At 41.5% G+C, this 15,164-nt stretch overlaps 1 protein-coding gene and 1 non-coding gene across 2 annotated transcripts in view; both read right to left on the bottom strand.

Moving 5' to 3' along the window:
- LOC114669334 (gastrula zinc finger protein XlCGF49.1-like) overlaps positions 1-15,164 on the bottom strand; it is a 332,556-nt gene that overhangs the window by 24,946 nt on the left and 292,446 nt on the right. The gene's annotated exons all lie outside the window — the stretch shown is intronic.
- Positions 10,912-10,983, bottom strand: trnaq-cug (transfer RNA glutamine (anticodon CUG)). Its single transcript has one exon. It is a non-coding gene; the product is annotated as a tRNA-Gln (tRNA).

Raw genomic sequence — 15,164 nt, 5'->3', positions numbered from 1 at the left:
CTGCAAGGTGCAAGCCACTCATAAGCCTCAAGAATAGAAAGGCTAGATTGGACTTTGCTAAAAGAACATCTAAAAAAGCCAGCACAGTTCTGGGAAAACATTCTTTGGACAGATGAAACCAAGATCAACCTCTACCAGAATGATGGCAAGAAAAAGCATGGAGAAGGCGTGGAACAGCTCATTGTCTAAAGCATACTACATCATCTGTAAAACACAGTGGAGGCAGTGTGATGGCTTGGGCGTACATGGCTGCCAGTGGCACCGGGACACTAGTGTTTATTGATGATGTGACACAGGACAGAAGCAGCAGAATGAATTCTGAGATGTTCAGAGACATACTGTCTGCTCAAATCCAGCTAAATACAGCAGTCAAATTGATTGGGCAGCGTTTCATGACCCAAAACATACAGCCAAAGCAACCCAGGAGTTTATTAAAGCAAAGAAGTGGAAAGTTCTTGAATGGCCAAGTCAGTCAACTGATCTTAACCCAACTGAGCATGCATTTCACTTGTTGAAGACTAAACTTCGGACAGAAAGGCCCACAAATAAACATCAACTGAAAGCCGCTGCAGTAAAGGCCTGGCAGAGCATTAAAAAGGAGGAAACCCAGCATCTGGTGATGTCCATGAGTTCATGAGCTGTCATTGCCAGCAAAGGGTTTTCAACCAAGTATTAGAAATGAACATTTTATTTCCAGTTATTTAATTTGTCCAATTGCTTTTGAGCCCCTGAAATGAAGGGATTGTGTTAAAAAAAATGCTTTAGTTGCCTCACATTTTTATGCAACCGTTTTGTTCACCCCACTGAATTAAAGCTGAAAGTCTGTACTTCAACTGCATTTGAGTTCTTTCATTTAAAATTCATTGTGGTTATGTACAGAACCAAAATTAGAAAAAAGTTGTCAGAAGTGCTGGGGGGGAAGAAGAGGAGTAGGGACACTCGGAGTGCTTCCAGGGATGCAGCCGGCACTTCTGCCACACTGGGGCGTGTCGGTGGAAGATTGCCGGGACACACCTGGAGCACATCCGGGTGATCACAAAAGAGGCCGCCTCCCTTCATACAGGGGCTGGAGTTGGGAGAGAGAAAGACGAGGTATGGGAGGAGGAGGCAAAGAGGCAGCCTGAAGAAGAGAAGGCATAATGTGTGGTGTTGGCCAGGACTATTGGAGACTTGTGATCACTTATCTGTAAATATGCAACCTGTAAATAAACGTGTGTGGGGTGATTTGAACGTGTCAGCCTGTCTGTGTCCGGGTCATGCTCCACAATATATATACATATATACACATACATCTATACATACATACATCTATACATACATACATACATCTATACACACACATCTATACATACATACATACATCTATACACACACATCTATACATACATACATATACATACATACACACATTATACATATAATGGCCAAAAGAAAGCGGGGCGTCGCTTGGACTTATTTTACTACACTGAGAAATAATGAAGCAAAATGGGATACGTGTCAGAAGGCCGTACATTATTAAGGCAACACCACAAACCTTGTAAAACACATTTCTGAACTCGAGAAAATCAGAAGATAGCACAGACACTCAGGCTAAAGAGCCTGGCACAGGTGCCAAAGGGCCGTAGTCGACTCAAAGAAGCTTCAAGAAAGGCTGGCAGTACCCAGCGAACGTTGGTACTGTAAACTGATGTAGGGGTCTTGTAACTGTTAGAATAGACAGAAAAAAATGTCTGCTTTTAAGGAGGAGTAAATTACATTTATAGCTTGATGAATTGACATACTTATAATACATTTTCAAACTTTCCAAATTTATCATGTCCATTTTGCGTAAAAAAAAAAGTATTACTCAAAATTAACGTTATTACATTCAGGCTGTGCTAAAAGCTTCAATCCCAAGTGTTACCTGGTAAACAGTACAGGCGCAGCTTCTCCTCTCACCTGTAGGTGTGCCCAGTAATAATGGCATCTCTAGTTTTTCACATCCCAAGTGTTGCCCGCTCTTGCCAGTGATACGAGCAGTGATGTTGGGGAGCCTCTCATCAGCAGTGATGACGAAGTGAATCTGTCTTCAGGCAATACAAATAAAATGAACAGTGACACAGAAAGAGATTCTGATGAATTATTGCTTGGTAATTGCATTACTATATGTTTTACACTTCACACTGTGTACTTCTAGAATTTTGCAAGTTTTACAGTAAAAAAAATAATGTAATTTGTTGAGCCAAAAAATTTATGCTTTTTACAGAAAACATCTAACACTAACGCTTGTTACTCTTCCAGAGATCATTTGGAGGAACTGAACACGTTTAATAATTTCTGTTAATAAAAAAGTAAACAAGTCTGATCTTTGGCACTATACATAATAGTCTACTAATGCAAAGTGTTTAAAATGTGACTTTTTGACGTCCACACTCACTGTAAGTTTTTATAGAAGATTAACCATTCCTGCAAGATGACACTCTGGCTGTATCAGTATCGGTGTCAACATCGCCAATGCTGGCCTCAGTATCACCTGGTATCGGATCAAAAAGAAAACCAACAGCATCAGCCATCACTAGTTTTCAGGTGTAAATACTGAAGAGCAGGTTTTCAATTTCAATAATGAATGTTGGCTACCAGTTGTCAAGAGCTGTGAAAACATATTTACAGACAAAGATAATGAACAGTGTGGGACAGGCCAGTGTACGGAGTGACAATCAACCCGTCTTTATTTTGGAAGGCTTTGTCAACAGCAGTGTAGGACAGACTGACATTACCATTTTTAACACAGCTAGAACACAAGTCCTGTTTTAAAATGCTGCTGCCAGACACTCGTATTGCCAGCTAAAAACTCTGTTTCCATGGCCGGGCCCCTCGCCTGAATGCAGCCTTCATGCCTTACCTGATAAGACAATCGATACCAGACCATGTTAAAATGCAGGGACGTCTCTCAGAGGCACAAGATGGACACTCAAGATCAAACAAAGGATCATAAATCAAGGACGGGTAACACTGATGTACAGCACTGTGCACAAGTAGACAGTCAAGAGGATGGACTTTTATGCAAACTCAAGAAACCAATCTCAAGACCTCTACTCCTTCATTTAAAAACCCTTATAAGACACAGATCATCTCATCAAGCTTACAACTCTCAGCCTGACCATAACTTTGGCTGTCCATAGCTTACAGGGATTGGACGTAACAGAGGTTGGAGCATTTGCTTTACTCCGAGGGGCAACTGTGCTCAATTGGAAAGGTGGAAGACTTGTCTGCACTGGAGTTGGATGAGGGTAACATGAGCCTAAACCTTACTGAAGAATAGCTAGTGCACAAGCCGAGATGGTATCTTAAAGGCCACATAGTCATTTTGCTTGATATGGTAAATAACTAATCACAATTTTTTTAGAAGACATGACATTGGTAGCAACAAGCTCAATTAACATTTTCTATAGCAGACACCATCAAAAGGCGCTTTACAAAAATTATAAAACAGGAATAATAAATAATAATAACACTGCAAATAAAGGAAATACAACTGTAGGTGGGAAAGAATATATGGCTATGACAGGAACGTACATATGTCCAGTCCTTGGCGTTTCAAATTAATCCACTGTTATCGTATAAAAACAAACAATGTTTATTTTCCATCTATATATAAAATTCACTAAGTCCATGGCAAGCAAGGCGGCTGCAAGACCGAGCCCCGCCCACCAACAATTCACTGAGCAGCTGACCATGGCACACGCACGACAACATTTGCCAAGAATGTTTTCATTAATCAAGAATGAAAGTCGGAGGTTCGAAGAATATCACATACCATCGTAGTTCCGACCATAAACGATGCCAACTGGCGATCCGGTGGCATTATTCCCATGACCCGCCGGGCAGCCAACCGGGTAACCAAAGTCTTAGGGATCCGGGGGGAGTATGGTTGCAAAGCTGAAAGTTAAAGGAATTGACGGAAGGGCACCACCAGGTGTGGAGCCTTTGGCTTAATTTGACTCAACATGGGATACCTCACCCAGCCTGACCGTGGCTCAGAGGTGCATGTGAACTGTAGCACAGACAAAAGCGGCTGAGGCGGTGTTTGGAAAATGAACAGTCAACGTGACTCACAAGTGCATGTGGACTGAACACAGTTGAAAACAATTCAGGTGAAGAGTTGGGTGGTGGGCACATGAGCAGGCAGTGCGTACTGAACGATGACTAAGAGATTACTATGAAATCGGCAGACTAGATTGGCGGGGGCCGGGCGGAATGGGTGTCAGACGATCGAACTTGCCTATCTAGAGGATGTAAATGTCCTAACAAGGTTTCCGTAAATGTACCTGCGGAAGGATCGGTACCGGTTGTGCTGACCCGTCATTGGACGGTTAGGACCCGAAACCTCTCGGGCCCACTTCCCCGCCCTCTCTCCGGATAGGCAGAGAGGGCAGAAAGGGCGTCCTCACTGGGCGTCCTTCCCCTCTCACCCCGTTCCAGCCCCGTCCCTCGCTCTGGGAGGTGGGGGCACGGCGGCGGTCCTCCAGTTTTCAGTCACGGACAATTGTGTGTTGCTCTGTCCAGAGTACCATCTTTTCATTCACTTACTGTCGTATCCTCAAACCCACCCCATTTGGACATCTGTGTCTTTCAGGAGGTGTTCATCCATCAATACATAATTATGCGGCGTATGCTACGCCGTGGGTTGGCTAATGTTACATATTTCCACAGTCAAAATGAAACTCAAGACGGACACGGTAAGAAAACCTGAGTGTTTCCACGGCCTTATCAATCCACACAAAAACTTACAATAACTTCCTAATTCCCGCTACCCAGCACCTCTTCTTAAAGTAACAATACCCCATTAGAAATGAATAATTATCTAGACCTATTCTTAATATATAAACTAATCTTGAACTACAGAATAAATTTAATATATTTTCAAATTAACTGAACATAAAAACGTTAATACAGAACTTGGCTCATACATTGTGTATGACAGACGCATTAGGCATCAGCAGAGGGTTTACAAAATAAACTGTCTGAACAAAGGGGGCTTGATGACGGGGGAGAGCAGCTAAATGGTAAAAGTTTAAATGAACATTTACAGGCTTCACATTAAAATCTCTGAAACAAAATTGTATTGCCATTTTCAACAACTGGAAACAACAAATTTCACATTTATCAACTTCATCTTGTGGAAGTAAATGTTCCACACAAACATACACCATCATAAATAGTTTACAAATTACCACAGTAATAAACTCCTATTAAACAGCAGCACCTCCTAGTTCAGCAATGTTGGCATGGTGGAGGTCTCATGTGCCTCAGTCTTCATTAGAGCTCCATTGTCTAAGGATGCGAGATCCTGACAAACCAGTTTGCTATGGGTAATCATCAGTGGAGGGGCCAGACAAAGAACATCTCATTATTGACCCTTAAAATTTAATGAAAGTGGGTCTTGCCCAGAAGAGGGATGCTAGTCCTGACAGTGATGTCCACATAAGTGTGGCACAAAGGGTTGACCCCACACAGCCTGGTTGGCTCTGCATGATAAAACCACATGTAGCAGTAACTAAATTGGACTTAGCTTCCACCTCACCACCATCAACCAGCACCAAACAAATTGGGAATTGAGGCAAAAACCAGAGTACCTGTACAGGTCAGGAAACAGCTATAGACCATCATAGGGTACACTCACATTCAAGTACACAACCACACCAAGACAAGTGAGACTTGCCAGGCCTCTAAACCTGAGCATCTTTAGAGATATAGAGAAAATAAAAATAAATGAGCAGACATGGAAACTACATAGAAAATTAAAAATCAGGCTGAGATACAAATTCAGTCAGCTAGAACTGTAAGGCGGTAACACAAACCACAAATCTCTATTAACTTCTCTAATACTCATTAACAGGCATTACTGGTTTGGCTATAGCAATGAAACATGGGAGTTTGTCATATTTCATAACAATTAAAAGAAAAAATAAATTATATAAAAAAATCTTGGTTCGAGACATGATCATCTCGGAGAGACACTTTGACGTCAAGCAAGACTAGACATTACAACCTTAGGAAGCAAGACCCGTTTTTTTTTTTTCTGTCCACCCTGGCCATCGGACCTTACTCCTTTTTATGTTAACTAAGGTTGTCTTATTTTAATTTCTTATTTGTCTTTTATTCTTCTTTTCTTAATTATGTAAAGCACTTTATATAGCACATTTTCATACAAAAAGTAGCTTAAATAAATGTTGTTGTTGTTGTTGTTGTTGTTTTGCACATCACGCCCTACTTACGAACAATTTAAAACAAGTTCACTGATATCTAACCTCACAGTTGTTGGAATGCTTTTGGCAGACAAACTTCATGTGCTCCCAGCTGTTAAAAATGTTACACATTCTAGACAGCACATGAACGACTAAGGGAAGAAAGAGCAGCACACTGAAAAGAGACACGAAAGCGAAATAGGATGCACAACAGAATAATAATATATGTGCAAATTCAGAGAATAAGGAAAGTAATAATCAACCCGTATGTCCCGAAAGAGACACTGACGTCCCGCAAGACAAAGCAGTGAGACCAAAGGACAGCTACTGTGCAGGGTTTTAAATGATCAACACGCAGCACGACAAGCAGAGCACGCAGCTCAGCAGCAGAAGGACAGCAGCTGATCCGTCCATATCTCCTTAGCTTGCGTTCAACCCTCCCTTCACACCGCGAGCGGCAGAGATGCTTAGTGGCAGGCGCTCAGCACACTCCAGATCAGGGGTTAAGCTAGCAAAACGAGGTCAACTGCTGTACAGGATTTGAAATGGACAATGCACAGCGCAAGAAGCAGAACACGCAGCAGAAGGACCCCAGTTGATCCGTACGTATCTCCAAAGCATGTGTTCAGCCACCCCCTTCACAATGTGATCGGCAGAGACGTGAAGTGGCTGGCAAAGCCCCCAAATAAATAAATAAACTTTTACATAATTGTCCATTCAAGCAATGAATGGATTTTTAAAAGCAACATCCAGTGCTGCCACGAATGGCCATGTGTAACAGCAGCACCCATGTTTGCCTTGCCTTTGTTGTTATTTATTATTTTTCTGGAGAACTTGGATAACCAAAGTGGCGAGGAAGGTTTGACTCGCATACCTGCGACAGCAACTGCCAGACCTGCGCCCTTTGTCTCCCAGAGTGCCTGATCTAATCGCTGGGCAGCCAGCAGAGCTACAGAGTGGAAGCTGAGGAAAAGAAGAGCAGGTGTCCAACTCCACAACAAGAGAAGGCGGCACAGAACGTAGCTGCCTTCTGTCATCATGGGCAATGTAACATCAAACGCTGGTCAGGAGCCCACGGAAATACAAACTCAGCAGTCTCATGTGCTTCAGTGAAATGAGACTTAGAGCTGAAACACCAGACTGTGTGGGTGCGCCAGACGGATTTAAAATCGCGCAGATGGACAGAAGGCAAAGTGAAAGCGGTAGGAAGAAAGAAAGTGGACTTGACATTGTTGTGAATGAAAAATGGTGCAACACCGGACACATTACTATTAAAGCAGCAGACCTGAATGTAGTGCATTTATTGGGGGGGCGGTGGGGTATGTCGCCTTACAATCTTATTATATGCTGAGACAGTTTTCACATGCCATTGTGCTGATAGTTTATATCTCCCAAGGGCAGATGCGGCCATCACAACAGACACAGTATATTCTGTAATAAGCAAATTCTCTACTGACCATCCCCGTACATTCGTCACAATTTCTGGGTTGTTTGACCCCGTTTCACTTTCCTCCACTCTCACCAATTTTTTAGCATTTTGTAGAGTGTATAACAAAAGAAAGCAAGGTGCGCCAACGTTAAGGAGGCATATAACTCTAGTGCTTTGCCACCTTTATGCCAATCAGACCATAATTTGTTACAGCTCATGCCTGCATATCATTGACCAGCAGCTGCCAATCACCACCAGGACCGTTCAGAAATGGACAACAAAGGCTGAGGAGGCTCTGAAGACAAAAGAGCTGGCGAGCCAAAGAGCCTCTGAGACCAGTCGCCATTAGGATGGAGAACACAGAAGTCGTGCAGAGCTGGGTGTCGACATCAACAACAAACTGGACTGGTCTCATAAAACACAGTGGCGCAGGTCAAGAAGGGCCACAGCAGACCGAACATTCTAAAGAGACTCCGGTCTTTTGATATATAAAGCAAGTTGCGTTTGGGTGCTTTGAGCTAAAAACGGGACTCGACCACGTGAAGTGAATCGGAGAGACACGCCAATGAACAGCAACAGCGTGTGGCAGGCCACATGGGGGTTCACTCAAGTAAAGTCCGCTGCCGAGCTGAAGAAAACGAAAGCGCCGCGCGCCTCTCACTCAGATCGCGTACAGTAAGTCTGAGAGTGGAGCGAATTAAAACTCACACATACATAAAGTGCATTCCCCCCCCCCCAAAAAAAAAAACACACGGAGCACTTACCTTCTATTTGTCGGCGATAGACAACTTTCTAACCTCGTTCAAACTCCTCCCTCACTCCACCACGGTCTTCCTCTTGTGCAGTTCTTACTACAATGCGGTGAGGCAGCGTGGTTTCAGTAACAGTCGCCCTGGATGACGTCAGCCGTACGCGACCATAGCTACACGCGACAGGAAGCTATGAACCGCACAGTGAAAAAGTTTATGGGATAACCCTCATCTCATACGTACGTGAAAATGTCACATTCGTACGAGATAATGTTGGATTAAAAAATTACAAACGTGCGCTTCGGGGCTGCCTGATTACGACCTTACCAAGGGTACGGCGCTTCAGTTTGACGCCACTTACAGCTCTTGTAGGGCGGTGATATAAAAAGCAGACGACTGGGCTTTTATTTATTAAAGTAGTGTGGGATGGTAGGAGATGGGTTTAACTGCAGCCTGCAATTCGTATGATGTGCGTCTGATAATGCCGACAACATTAATCACGAAATGCCCATCGCGTACCCCGTTACACTATGGTTAAGATTAGGCTTGTGGGAGGGTAAGGGTTTAGGTACGTGCTTTATGTTTACAGGTATTCGTCTGCACACTCGTACGGAGCCCCTGAGGAGATATGGTGTTTTTTGTCTTCCTGGGAAACAACTTGGTGCGTACAAATTACTATCTTGTGCCCACCACTTACCGTAGCCTGCGCACCAGGTACTTGAAGGTCGCACCGGCCAATACTGCGTGTGCGCCGCCGCATACATTCAGATGAGCACCAAATGCCATCGTGTGCTACTGTACATTATTTTCTGGAAACAGGACATATCACTGGGCAGTCTGATGTTTTCCTCACACAGTTACAGTCCACAGAAATGGATATTGGCAAGTTTACAAAAGCAGGCTATGGATTCAAGCCCAGATCGTTAAATCCGTGAAGCAGCACCGCTAACCACTGCACTAATTTATATTGAAATGACATTAGTTAGCCATTTACTTACTGAGCCGCAGCTTCTTAAACTCCTTACTGAGTAGCAGGTTGTTGATAATCACATTCCCTCATTTTATTGTATTTTCCTTTAGTGCTCGACGTGAGTGCTTCATCATTACTATGAAGTTCTCATGAGCCGGACGTGGAAACCGAATCTGATTATAACAAGACACGTGTTCACGACGTTCATAGCACGTATTCACCTTTTCAAATCTTCTTCTGTAGCTATTCTCATTTTTATATATGGTCTCTATTTTTGACTAGACTTCTCCAATGAATGCTTTGCTGTGATTTTGTATGACCAGTGCTTTATTGTAACATGCTATCTGTCCAGCCGTGCTGTTTAGGATTACTGCACATGCTCACAGCATATGTATTCAATTGAATATAGGTTGAAAAGGATTTGAAAATCATTGTATTCTGTTTTTATTTACGTTTTACACAACGTCCCAACTTCATTGGAATTGGGGTTGTAATTTGAAGAAAGAAGAGGAATGGTGGTATCATAACACCAGCTATGACACCCACTGTGAGCAGAAAAATAAGCAAGAATCGTAGCCTAACCTTAATTAAATAATACCAAGAATCTGTGGTAAAATTAAATTTTTCCAGTTTACTTTTGTTTGTTACAACGATGCCTCAGGAACATGACAAATATGCGTTCCACCCATTAGCTCGATTGTAAAACACAAGAGCAGGCTATTTAGTTTTTTAAATTTTAAAAAAAAAAATATGCTTCACTTCAAAAATCATTGTCATGTTACAAATTAAAATATACCATTACAGTGAAGAGGTAACTTCAATTTGAAAAATACTGAACATATCCTAACTTATAAAAACATGAATGATTCAAAACTGTAATGTACAGTTACTTCCCAAAAAGTTCTTGTGCAAAGTATATAAGACATCTGTATGAATTAATAAATGTTCCTAAATTCTTCACACTTGTGGCATATTTATAAATCATAAATCACCCATATCATGTTAAATTTGTGCATGTAAAAAAGTGCCCTCAAATATCTTTATGTGGAAGAAAATACAGAAAGAGAAAGAAATGGTCCCCGTTCGGGGTAAGAAAAGAAATCCCTGCAATGTATATAATTCTCCGATTGTCTTTATAGATTTTGGATGGAGGGTGTTGAGAACACAAATATTAGCTGATTAATATTAGCAAATAGTAATTATTATTAATATTAACAGATGTTAGCTACCTCAGATTATTGATCACTTGTGAGACACAAAGGGCAAGTAAGTGCTTTCCAGGAGAATTTGGAGGTCTGCACAGTCCCCCTGCAAGCAGATTAACTTCAATTGTCAGCCGCTATCCACACTGTAGATATTTAAAAAACGCACAAACAGAGTAAACTGTCTTAGATTTTTCACGAAGTGTACAAGTGAAGTAACCAGTTACAGTCCTTTTAAATGTATGCTTTTAAAACTCGCTCTGAACTTTTATCACCGAACAGTAATGTCTCTTTATTTCGTGTGTCCGAATTTTATGAACCAGGACAGACAAACAGGTTCCACCGAGATTTGAAGTCGGATCGCTGGATTCAGAGTCCAGAGTGCTAACCATTACACCATGGAACCGTCTTAAGTACTTTTCTACAGTAAATACGGTAATGGCAAAGCACTGTAACGTGTTTATTTACATTTTAGGTGCTAGTTTGACATACTAAAAACTTTTCAGTGCTTTTTTAATAATGTAAATATACTTGTAATACTTCTGTGCCCTCGGAATCTTTACCAGATGCATACACTGCATTTTTGCGTCTCATATTTGGGACGACCTTCACACATTTAAGAGTTTTTATTTACCTCTGGTGAGAATTTCCGCAGTTCCTCCCTGTGACATCTCACCTTCCCTCATAGTTGAGCTCACTTGAAGTTTTCTGAGTGTCTTAGGAGACTCTTTGGATGGCAGTACCTGTTCATTTGCTATGCTGCCCAGAAAGCAATTATAGATGTTCTAAAAAAATCGTAAAAAATAAGAAGCAAACGAAACATATTGTAGCATACCTGTGTCCGGATATAAGAGGGACTAACTGTTTGAGAGGCCAAGTCCAAAATGATGGGATTCCTGGAGAAGCGGACTTGAAATCCTCGCTAGTGAGCGGAAATTGAGAGGGGCGTGTCACCGCTGCGGAAGCCCATCCCCCTGGCTGCGTGGCTCTAATGTGTACCCGAGTATTAGGTAGGCTCACGGAGGGGAGGAACAGGGAGACAGACAAGTTGCCTGTGACCCCGGGTACGCGAGAATTTAGCCCTACCTCTGTAATACACCTTTTACTGTCAGATGCGTCCGATTGAAAACCGCAGGGGGGGTGGCGTGATGATTTCGCGCTGTCCACGGCCGTTTTCCGAGAGCTGAACAAGGGAAACAAGGCTCAAAGATCAGGGGCTATAGGTCTAGCTTCTGTGAACATGTTGGGGGACGTCTCTCGAAGATTAGGGGCAACACGCTTGAGATCGGAGGCTAAATCCCTGGAACACCCCTGCCTAACGACGCCACTGGGCAGGCGGTGTTTATGTGTGGGCAAATGAGATAAGCAGCTGGGAGCGCCCATCGGAGTGTAAAGCGGCAAATTCCATTCCATCCCAATCCCGTTACAATATTAAACGTGTCGAATTTCTCTAGATAAAACGCGACAACAAAAATTATTTCTTTGGGGCCCATTTTTTATACAGTAGAGCATCGAGATAGAAAGACTATAAGACCCATAACGAATGGGAGTTAAGCCAAATAATGGGCGCATTTTTTCCACAACAAATGATGTACAATAGTCTTCTTGCAGAAATAAACTACGCTGTAAAAGCCATGTAAACCGCTCCGTAAAAATAACAGTCACTTCTCTAGACGGGCTATTGCACTCTCACAGTGTTACAGATCGTGTGGTGTCCCTTTCCACGTCTCTCCGTTATCATTTACATCGCCGTGTTTATACTGTCCTGACAATCTCCACCAGCGTTCTCGAGCCTTCTCGGACTTGAAAGGTATAACGAGAAATTTCCTGGGGTTCCAGGAACGTAGAACTCAGGACACCTGTGAATACCCTGCTATCGATCGCCTCTCCATCCCCGTCTCTAGGGTGACAATGCTGGTTACTACAGTGTGTATGTTTTGTACATTGGATAAGGCCGGTTTTTTGTCTCACTAGAAGGTACTCTAATGTAAAATTCTCCCCTGGGAAACCCTTACTGAGTGTTACCTTTCCTGCCTGTCTCCAGACCGTGGTCGGGGTGACGCAGGGGAGCTTCTTCTTCGTCGTGTTCAGTGGTGTGAAGCTCCAGGGCCAGAGCCACGTGCTCTGGGGTAAAACCCTGTCCCTGAGTTCCCTTGTCCTAATTTTCAACAAGGAGCGACACAGAAGGCTTGAAGGCTCCAAAGTTAACTTTATTGAAAATACTTTTTAGGTGCTTGTTTTCAAGTTAACAGAGACCAACGCCAAGAGAGTGATCCGCTACAATCCAACACAATACACACACCACAGACTTCCTCCTTTTTTTACAATCTATATTCAAAACTCCACCCCTCAACACCGACAACTCCACCCACATCCCACATTCAGTCTGATCGAGATGTCAGGCTGTGATTTTAGGCTCTGATCCCAACATGAGTGCAGATAGACGTGTGGGTATACAATGACCAGGGTGAGGTCCGCCTTGTACCCAGCAGCATAGACTCGTCTATAAAACGATTGACAATATGTTCCATTGCAAGGAGCTTTAAAACACTGTAAAAAGAGAAAACGTGCTCTTTTTGACTTAAGGTGATTTTATTGTTTGCAATGAACTATATTAATAAGTTTGTTCACCTAACGTAATTGTTTTGCATTACTTCAAATTGAAAAACCTTGCTGTGGCTTAATGTTATTTGTTCCATTTAATCTAACGCAAAAAAATCGCTTTGTAAATTTTCTGACGCCTGCGCAGTACACGATAGAATGTCTGATGCAATAGTCTCATATCGTGAGAGTTCAAGAACGAGTGTGCAGTTTGCTGCGGTTGGCGCCATTCGAGTTCTGATTTCAAAACGAGCGTAGAAAGAGTTTGTGGAACATTGCACGATTATTTGGAGTGATATAAAGTTCAAAATCAGGTAAGTTTTTTTTGTTTGTTTGTTTTTCCCTACAGCTGTGAGTATTTGATATTCACTGTCAAAGGAGAGCCGTGATATAAGTTACAGTGTAACTACAGAAGATTATGTCTGTGACGCCATTAATGTGAAATATTCTTGTAATGTTTGCAAAATACCTCGCTTGTAAATGATAACGTATTGTGACGTTTTATTTGTTAATTAATCATTGTAATTGCCTCATTTTTTTGGACTGACATGAACAAAATATAAATTACTTTTACTTTGTTGCATACCCTCGTTTCTGAGAGTACAACGTTCAAGTTAAGAAGCACATTCTAATGGGTTTTTATGAAGCTTTAACGTAATTAATCATCATCGTTATTGAAGTTAAGTGCCATAACGTGCAAAATGCAGTTTATTATTTAGACTGAATCGATAATGCCGTATCATTTAAGATGTATAACACTGTATACAGTGTTAACCGGTGCTGTTGTGTCGGCTTTTTTTCCACACTCGCGATTACAAGCAATTTTTTCTTTAAGTGTGGTGGGGTTACTACGAAAGCGTTTTAGGGCCACGGTGAAGAAAAAAAAAAACATACGGACACAGTGAAGAAGACAAAAACTATGTGTCGAGAATAAAGCCAACATGTCGACTTTATTCTCGACATATATATTTTTTTCTTCACCGTGGCCCTAATATGCTTTCGTAGAGGGTTGGGGTATCCCCGTTTGAATATCTATCACGCTGATATGCATATTCTGTATCGACGAGTTGTTTGGGGTTAATGGGGTTGCCCTCTTAATTTGTCAGAGGCTGAAATTGAAAAATGACCGTATGTAGTAATTGCAAACCCAGGTTTTAAGTATCATCCAGATATAGTACCAATATTATTAAATACAATAATATCATAAGTCTTTAGACAAAGCATGGGCATATATTATTGCCTTGACCATTCTAGGTTGATTACATTAAAATGTAATCAAAAAATTATTTATGTTTTGAGAAAATTATCTGTCATATAAATTAATTATACAAAAAGCATTAAGAGATGGCATGTGTCCAGTAATAAAAAATAAAATTAGAAGTTCATCAGGTCATGATGAATATAGATAGGCAGAACTTTATTTGTCCTTGGGGGAAATTTGGCTTTTTACTGAAGCTCTTTAAATAAATAAATAAATATATAAACCGGTAGATAAGTAAAAAGGTGGGTACATAAATAAATACAAATACACAGACACTTTGGACTGAACACACACTATAATGACTTTAAAGCAAAAAAATTAAAAAGAAAATTTCTGACGTGGTTGTCGCAGTCACAGACGTATTGGTGTTGGTATTAGAGTATAGGAACAATAACATTACAAACTCATTTATGTTGAGTAGACTATAGTTGTAAATGTTCAGTAATAGCTAACGTGACTCAGTTGTCTACTTTAGAAAGTGAAAGGAGGAATTCTTTAATACAGTTAACAAGCTTATTCTGCTTTTTTGATTTTGAAGTGTAGATGACTGATTAAGCATACTTTCTTGTTTCTCTCGACTACAGGGTCTCCCAGATTTGAATTTGCCTGTTTGGTGCCATTGTTTGCAGTTTTCAGTGGCAAGTTTGAAATTCCTTACTAAATTTAAAAAGTGTTTAAAACATACTTTCTGTGTAAAACTTTGATATGCTGTTCTAAACCTACCA

The sequence above is a fragment of the Erpetoichthys calabaricus genome (genome assembly GCF_900747795.2).
Source record: "Erpetoichthys calabaricus chromosome 1 unlocalized genomic scaffold, fErpCal1.3 SUPER_1_unloc_26, whole genome shotgun sequence".
Classification (NCBI taxonomy): Eukaryota; Metazoa; Chordata; class Cladistia; order Polypteriformes; family Polypteridae; genus Erpetoichthys; species Erpetoichthys calabaricus.
Note: the sequence above shows the minus strand (reverse complement) of the source record. Positions and strands in the feature narration are given on the sequence as shown.